Consider the following 6,931-nt stretch of genomic DNA (forward strand, 5'->3'; position numbering starts at 1 on the left):
GCCTTCTCGGTAGTGGCACCCGCCCTGTGGAATGCCCTCCCATCAGATGTCAAAGAGAACAACAACTACCAGACTTTTAGAAGACATCTGAAGGCAGCCCTGTTTAGGGAAACTTTTAATGTTTGATGCATCACTGTATTTTAATATTTTGTTGGAAGCTGCCCAGAGTGGCTGGGGAGGCCCAGCCACATGGGCAGGGTAGAAATAATAAGTTGTTGTTGTTGTTGTTGTTGTTGTTGTTAGGGTTATTGTTGTTGTTGTTGTTATTATTATTATTATTATTATTATTATTATTATTTGTTTATCCCCTTCTGAAGCCATCCAAGTTGGTGGCCATCTCTACATCTTTGTAGTGTTGAGACTTTGTTGGAAGTCTTTGGGACTGGTTAAACTTCTACAGAACATTTAGTCTGATGACAATCCCTACATCTCTTTAAAAAATGATCAAGATGGGTTGTAAAATATCAAGATGCATTGTAAAATATCAAGATGGGAATGCTAAGGGAGATCTCCACCTTGTAGTCCTCTAATGCGAACCAGTAGTTCATTGGAGATGCCCCTAACATGGTGAAATGCTGGGTCTGTGAAATGGCCTCAGGTTGTTGACATGAAGAGCTTGCAAAACCAAGTCTGTATTTCCCCTTTTTGCAACAACCTGGTATGTCACCATCTCTAGAAGCCTTTAAATATCCACATCACATCCCTTCTCCATCTCAGGTTGCCAGTGGTGGTAGATTGCAGTTGAACCTTCAGCCATGAGGCTCCTTCACCTTGTTTTTGGGCTTCTCTGCATGATGATGCTGGTGGTTCCAGGTAATGCCATCTTTTTCAAAACCCTTGTCTCTGTATAAACTCTCTGAAAATCAAGTGTGATTTGACAGGACTTACTCCCATGTGGACGAGAAGCAGGTAAGAACTTTTGGTAGAGGACAGGATGAAGATGAGACTGTATGAGGATATTCACAAATTCTGGAGGCATCAACAGCAGCTCCCAGGTGTTCCTCCTGAGGCCCATAGTCATTCTCCTCTGCTGCTGCCTAGTATATCCTGATGCCTGAGGTGCAGTTGGGAACACTATCTTGCTACCAGTGTTGAAGTAAGATTCAGTTGTTAGCCCAGAAGCTTCTGATTGTGGAATGGGAAGGAGCTCCTGTCTTAGGAACATAGGAAGCTGCCTTCTGCTGACAATTGGTCCATCTAGCTCATTATTGTCTACACTGAGTGGTAGTGGCTCTCCAGGATTTCTGGAAGGAGTCTCTCCTAGCCCTACCTGGAGATTGAACCCAGGACCTTCTGTTTGCAAGGCAAATCCTTGACCACTAAACCATGGCTCAGTCTTGGACAAGTCCTTGCAAACATATGCAGTGAGTCTAGCTTGCAGAAATTTAGTAGCTGAAGCTTTTCCTGGTGTGAAAATTAAATGGTGGGGGAAGCTTCACTTAATACATTTTTTCTGTCATTTAGCAGGGAGTCTGTGGTCCTCCAGATGTTGCTGCACTCCACCTCCCATATGCCATGACTATTGGACAACTGTCTGCAGCTGACGGGAGTTGTAGTCCAGCAACACCATCTTGCTGTCTGTTGTAGCAAATTTCCATAATTGCATAAATTAGGTAAGTTATGTTGCCATTGTGTTATTCTATCCCATTTTTTTTCTCAATGCAAAGAATCTCAGTGCAAATGGGATGGGTGGGATGTGATCCGTTACCTAATGTGGACAGACTGAAAGCAACAACAACAGTAAATAACAAGCATGAGAGTGCTTGGACTAAAATTGTCAATCAAAAGCTTTACTTTTCTGGTTTATCACCACAGCAGCTACTAACACAGGGCTTCAGTAAAGCAAATAATTTAATCAGACAGCGCCTATGTCATATCGAGCGACAGAATAACCTGGCCACAATAAGGAAATTTCGTCCATGGTATGATTATTTCCCACCTAGTCATTTTGACACTTTGGCACCCTATTTGCAAAATTTAACAATTCCAAAATACACGTGTGCTTTCACTTTCGCAGGATTGAATATACTGCCTTTGGCTGCACTTGAGGGTCGATTTCAAAAAATTCCACTGGAAAACGGTTAGGTCCCTGTGGAGATGGAAGTACAGTGTTACCCCGTTACATACTCTTCAGGTTACAGATGCTTCAGGTTACAGACTCCGCTAACCCAGAAATAGTACCTCAGGTTAAGAACTTTGCTTCAGGATGAGAACAGAAATCGTGCGGCAGCAGCAGGAGGTCCCCATTAGCTAAAGTGGTCTTCAGGTAACGGACCTCCGGAACAAATTAAGTACTTAACCCAAGGTACCACTGTATTGAGTCAGTGGTTCATGTACTTCTGGCTTGCACTCTTTATAAGGATTTGAGGAGTGAGGTTATTAGCCCTCTATTATTGTCCAAGCCGGGTCACTCAACCATTGCTACTGTGTCCTTTCTTTTAGCAGATGATCAGGTGACAGCAAAAAGTGCAAGCAGGGGCAATGAGAATAAGATCTATTATTTGAATATTGATGTAAACCCCCAAAATGTATTTTTATGGTTAGGTTTTTACCTCTATCTTCAGTACATTTTACTTTATTGCTATGGCTAGTAGCCGATGCAAATAAATATTCTATCTATCATCTATCTATATCTATCTATCTATCTATCATCTATCTATCTATCTATCTATCTATCTATCTATCTATCTATCTATCTATCATCTCTCTCTCTCTCTCTCTCTCTCTCTATCTATCATCTATCTATCTATCTATCTATCTATCTATCTATCTATCTATCTATCATCTATCTATCTATCATCTATCTATCTATCTATCTATCTATCTATCTATCTATCTATATCTATCTATCTATCTATCTATCTATCTATCTATCTATCTATCTATCTATCTATCTATCTATCTATCTATCTATCTCTATCTATCTATCTATCATCTATCTATCTATCTATCATCTATCTATCTATCTATCTATCTATCTATCTATCTATCATCTATCTATCTATCATCTATCTATATCTATCTATCATCTATCTATCTATCTATCTATCTATCTATCTATCTATCTATCTATCTATCTATCTATCATCTATCATATTGGTTGGAATAGGGCTGCCATATGTCTGGGATTTCCCAGACATATCCAGGATTCGTCCGTCAGAAATGGTGCTGTGTGGACTTTCCAAAAATCAGTAAAAATATCTGGGGAAACCCGGGTGTCTGTCAACCCATGTCAGAAGTGTTTATTGTTTTGGCAAATTTCCTTAAAAATAGCTCAGAAACAATTTTTGTGTCCAGATTTTCACTTTTTGAAATATGGCAACCCTACGTTGGAATGGTTTCCATTCTAGAATGAGGTAAATGAATGAACATTGGCAATTTCTGCTTCCATTTCTGTTTTCACCAGACTTCTCTAACATCCCTAGTTTTACCATACAAGCTAAATAAATAAAATTGACTATGTCGTACTTGACAATGCTAAAATAATAGGAGATGCTGGTCTGTTTATGCCGAAGCCTCAAACTGCAAAGAGCTCAGTTCTGTTCCAACTTGATTTTGTGTCTCTTTGTGTCTGCAGGATTTTCTAGAATCGGTAATGCCAGGCAGTGTCGTGAAGCCCATGGAAAATGTGTGAGGCGCAGATGTCCTGGTGACTACAAGCGCATCGGGAATTGTGCTAGAAAGATTGCCTGCTGCAGGTGAGAGCAAAGATCTCTAGCCGAAAGAGAACAAGGCACATGTTTGCAAACGTAGGAGCCAGGGTCAAGATCCCTTCAGTGCCCATCAGTACTCAATTTGGCACCCCTGTTTGCCAGTGAAAAGCAGACTGCCTCCAAGTGCATTTATGGAAGACAGCATCCATGCATTTGAGTCAACTCTCTCATTGCCCATTAGCTAATATCCAACTTACAAAACTTTGGAAAGCCTAGAGCAATAGTTTCTGAACTGTGATACTCTGAAGCTTTTCAGGGATTCCCCAGAGAGTTCAGTAATGGTGTAGTGGTTGCCGTGGAAGACAATTTACCTGTTGCTAGAACCACTTGGGGTTACCTTCCTGTGTCTGTGGGAAAAGCAAAAAAAATATAAATGTAATGTGAACAGCCACAAAATAGTTTTGGATGTATTCTCTGTTGTGCTTCTCATGGGACAGACACGAGTCCCACAGCTGTGTCCCCCACAGAACCTGAATGCACACCATAAATAATATGGTATAAATAAATTATTATTATTATTATTATTATTATTATTATTATTATTATTGTTGTTGTTGTTGTTGTTGTTATTATTATTATTATTATTATTATTATTATTATTATTATTATGACAGGGTGGGCAGATTTTAAGTTTTGGCAGTACTTTTTTTTTTACCTGAACACCATAATCTACCAATGAGAGCTGGGTGGAAAAATCATACGCTTAGAATTAAAGAATCTTGAGCTCAGAAGGTGTTTTGAGCACCAGAACTGAAGTGAGCTCATAGTCCTCCTCCTCCTCCTCCTCTTCCTCCTCCTATTATTATTATTATTATTATTATTATTATTATTATTATTATTATATCTCTCTCCCACCATTTTCCATGGCAGGGATTCATGGTGGCTTACAAATGAAATAGAAACAGCTAAAAACATTGAGAAGGGATTACTAAGAAGCAATTCAACTGTAATAGAATTACAATACAGTGGTACCTCGGTTTTCAAACGTCTCCATTGACAAACGTTTTGGTTTTCGAACGCCGTAAACCTGGAAGGAAATGCTTCAGTCATTGAACACTTTTCGGAAGTCGAAAGTGCCACGTGGCTTCCGTACCGAGTTTTCCATAAGTAAATGCTTTGGTTTTTCAACGTTTCAGAACTTAAATGCTCTTCCAGAACAGATTGTGTTCGAAAACCGAGGTATCACTGAATATAGAATATATAAACATAGAGATAATTACAGTAAAAACATCATAGTAGTAGTCCTTTCATGAAAACAATGAACCCCCCAAAGCCTGTTGGAATAAGAAAATTTTCAACTGCTGGTGGAAGGACAAAAAGAATGCACTTCTGGTTAGATTTATTTATTTCAGCAGCCTAATTTGGGGGAAATAGTTTTCTCTTTACTACCGTTAAACAATAGCAAATCAAGACCCCTTGCTGGTTTAATGCAGGTTATATACATATGTATCTATGATTATGATTATTGATTTTTATGGTAAAAAATGAAGGGATGTACTTTTTTAAAAAGAACAATAATAATACAGTTTATAAAGAAAAATACAAAGATTATTCTCATTTTTTTTAAAAAAATCCAAATTAAAACATTAACCCAGAGGCAAAAGAGAGAGAGACAGAAACAAACAAACAAACAAACAAAACAAACAAACAAAGAGGAAGAGGTAAAGTAAAAGGAAGAAAGGGAATTAAAAGAGAGAAATTCAAAAATAAAGAGAAGAGAGAGAGTAAATAGAGAAAGAGAAAGGAAGAAAAGTTTAAGAAGCTAAAGAACCTCCAGTGTGATAATATTCTTGATAAAAGTGCACCAAATAAAGATCATTTTCCTTAGTAATCCATTTATTAGTCACTTTATAAAAGAGAAATAAATCGCAGATTATCAGTCCCACTCCCACCCCTGCAATACTCTGCTCTGCAGTGGAACTCTATTGCAGATATCTGGAGCAATTTCCCCGAAGGTCTAAAGACTTGGAACCAAACCAATGACTAAAAGCATCCTTAGGAAATCTCCAGTACATGTCATCCCTTGCCAGACATATACCAAGGTATGATATAACACATGAGTTTTTAGACATCTGAAGATGCAACTTGGACCAGGAACATATTACCTGTTGGCTATTTGGAACAGTGGGCTGAATCTAGTGCTCTTCCGCTCATCTTACTTGAACAATGGCTATCGTATCGTGGCTACTAGTCATGGTGGCTATGCTCTCCCTACATGGTTGGCGGCAGTAAGCTTCTGAATACCAAGAGGGGACGATGTTGCTCTGCTCAGGTCCTGCTTGTGGTTTTCCCATAGGCAGTTGGTTGGCCACTGTGAGAACAGGATGATAGACTAGATGGATCGTTTGTCAGATCCAAGCAGGCTTTCCATATGCTCTTAACAGCTGGGGATTTGCTGAATTAGCCTCTTTGCATTTCTGTAGCGGGTCAGGGAATGACTGTACGTTTCATATGAACCAAATTTACTTTCTAGAGTCGAATTTTTCCAGAATAAAATATGTCTCTCTGTGTCCTCCTTATCTGTGCAGGCGTTAACTGGCGACTGCCTGGCCACATCTCAATGGCCTACTTGGAATTCACTGTCTCCTGCCGCTGTGAAACTTCTATGGACCACACACTTGGGATTTTACTACACAGAGAGATGTGATTGCCTCCCACCTAAATAAAAACAACTTGTAATGCAACTTCGTGACTGAAATGGATCTGTTCATGTTTGGGAATGGGAAGATTATGGATTGCTTCTTTTGACTCCTTTTTTATTCCCCACCCCGTGTACAACCACATGCCAATGGACCTAAAGCACACAGATGAGATAGTGACACTTTTATGACCCTGCAAGTTGTCTCTGAATAAGAGCAGCCCAAATTCTAATGTTTTACCATTTATACTTCACTGAACTCGGTTGCGAAATCTCCCACCTTGTTTACACGAGCTAGATTGCACCAAATGGCCAAATCTGATGGAATAGTTCCTGTTGCAGCAGAATTATATTCACATTGTATGCACCTTGCATCTGCTGATCTGAAGGGAAGATGGTCCTTCTTGGTGTGTGTGTGTGTGTGTGTGTGTGTCCCATCATTTCAGCAGCTGTCTGGCTTCAGGCAATTGTCTTCCTTCCCATCTTGGCAGTAGATAAGTAGAACAAAGGAAAAGGAGTCTTCTTACCAATTAGAAATTTTAATGATCACAGCGAGAGAACAAAGAATCCATTTCCTAGG

At 39.3% G+C, this 6,931-nt stretch overlaps 1 long non-coding RNA gene across 1 annotated transcript; it reads left to right on the plus strand.

Moving 5' to 3' along the window:
* Positions 1–725: 725 nt before the first annotated feature.
* Positions 726–6,369, plus strand: LOC310841208. Its single transcript, XR_014562407.1, has 3 exons — positions 726–813; positions 3,578–3,698; positions 6,242–6,369. It is a non-coding gene; the product is annotated as an uncharacterized lncRNA (long non-coding RNA).
* The last annotated feature ends 562 nt before the right edge of the window (positions 6,370–6,931 follow it).

The sequence above is a fragment of the Podarcis gaigeae genome (genome assembly GCF_964106915.1).
Source record: "Podarcis gaigeae genome assembly, chromosome: 3".
Classification (NCBI taxonomy): domain Eukaryota; kingdom Metazoa; phylum Chordata; class Lepidosauria; order Squamata; family Lacertidae; genus Podarcis; species Podarcis gaigeae.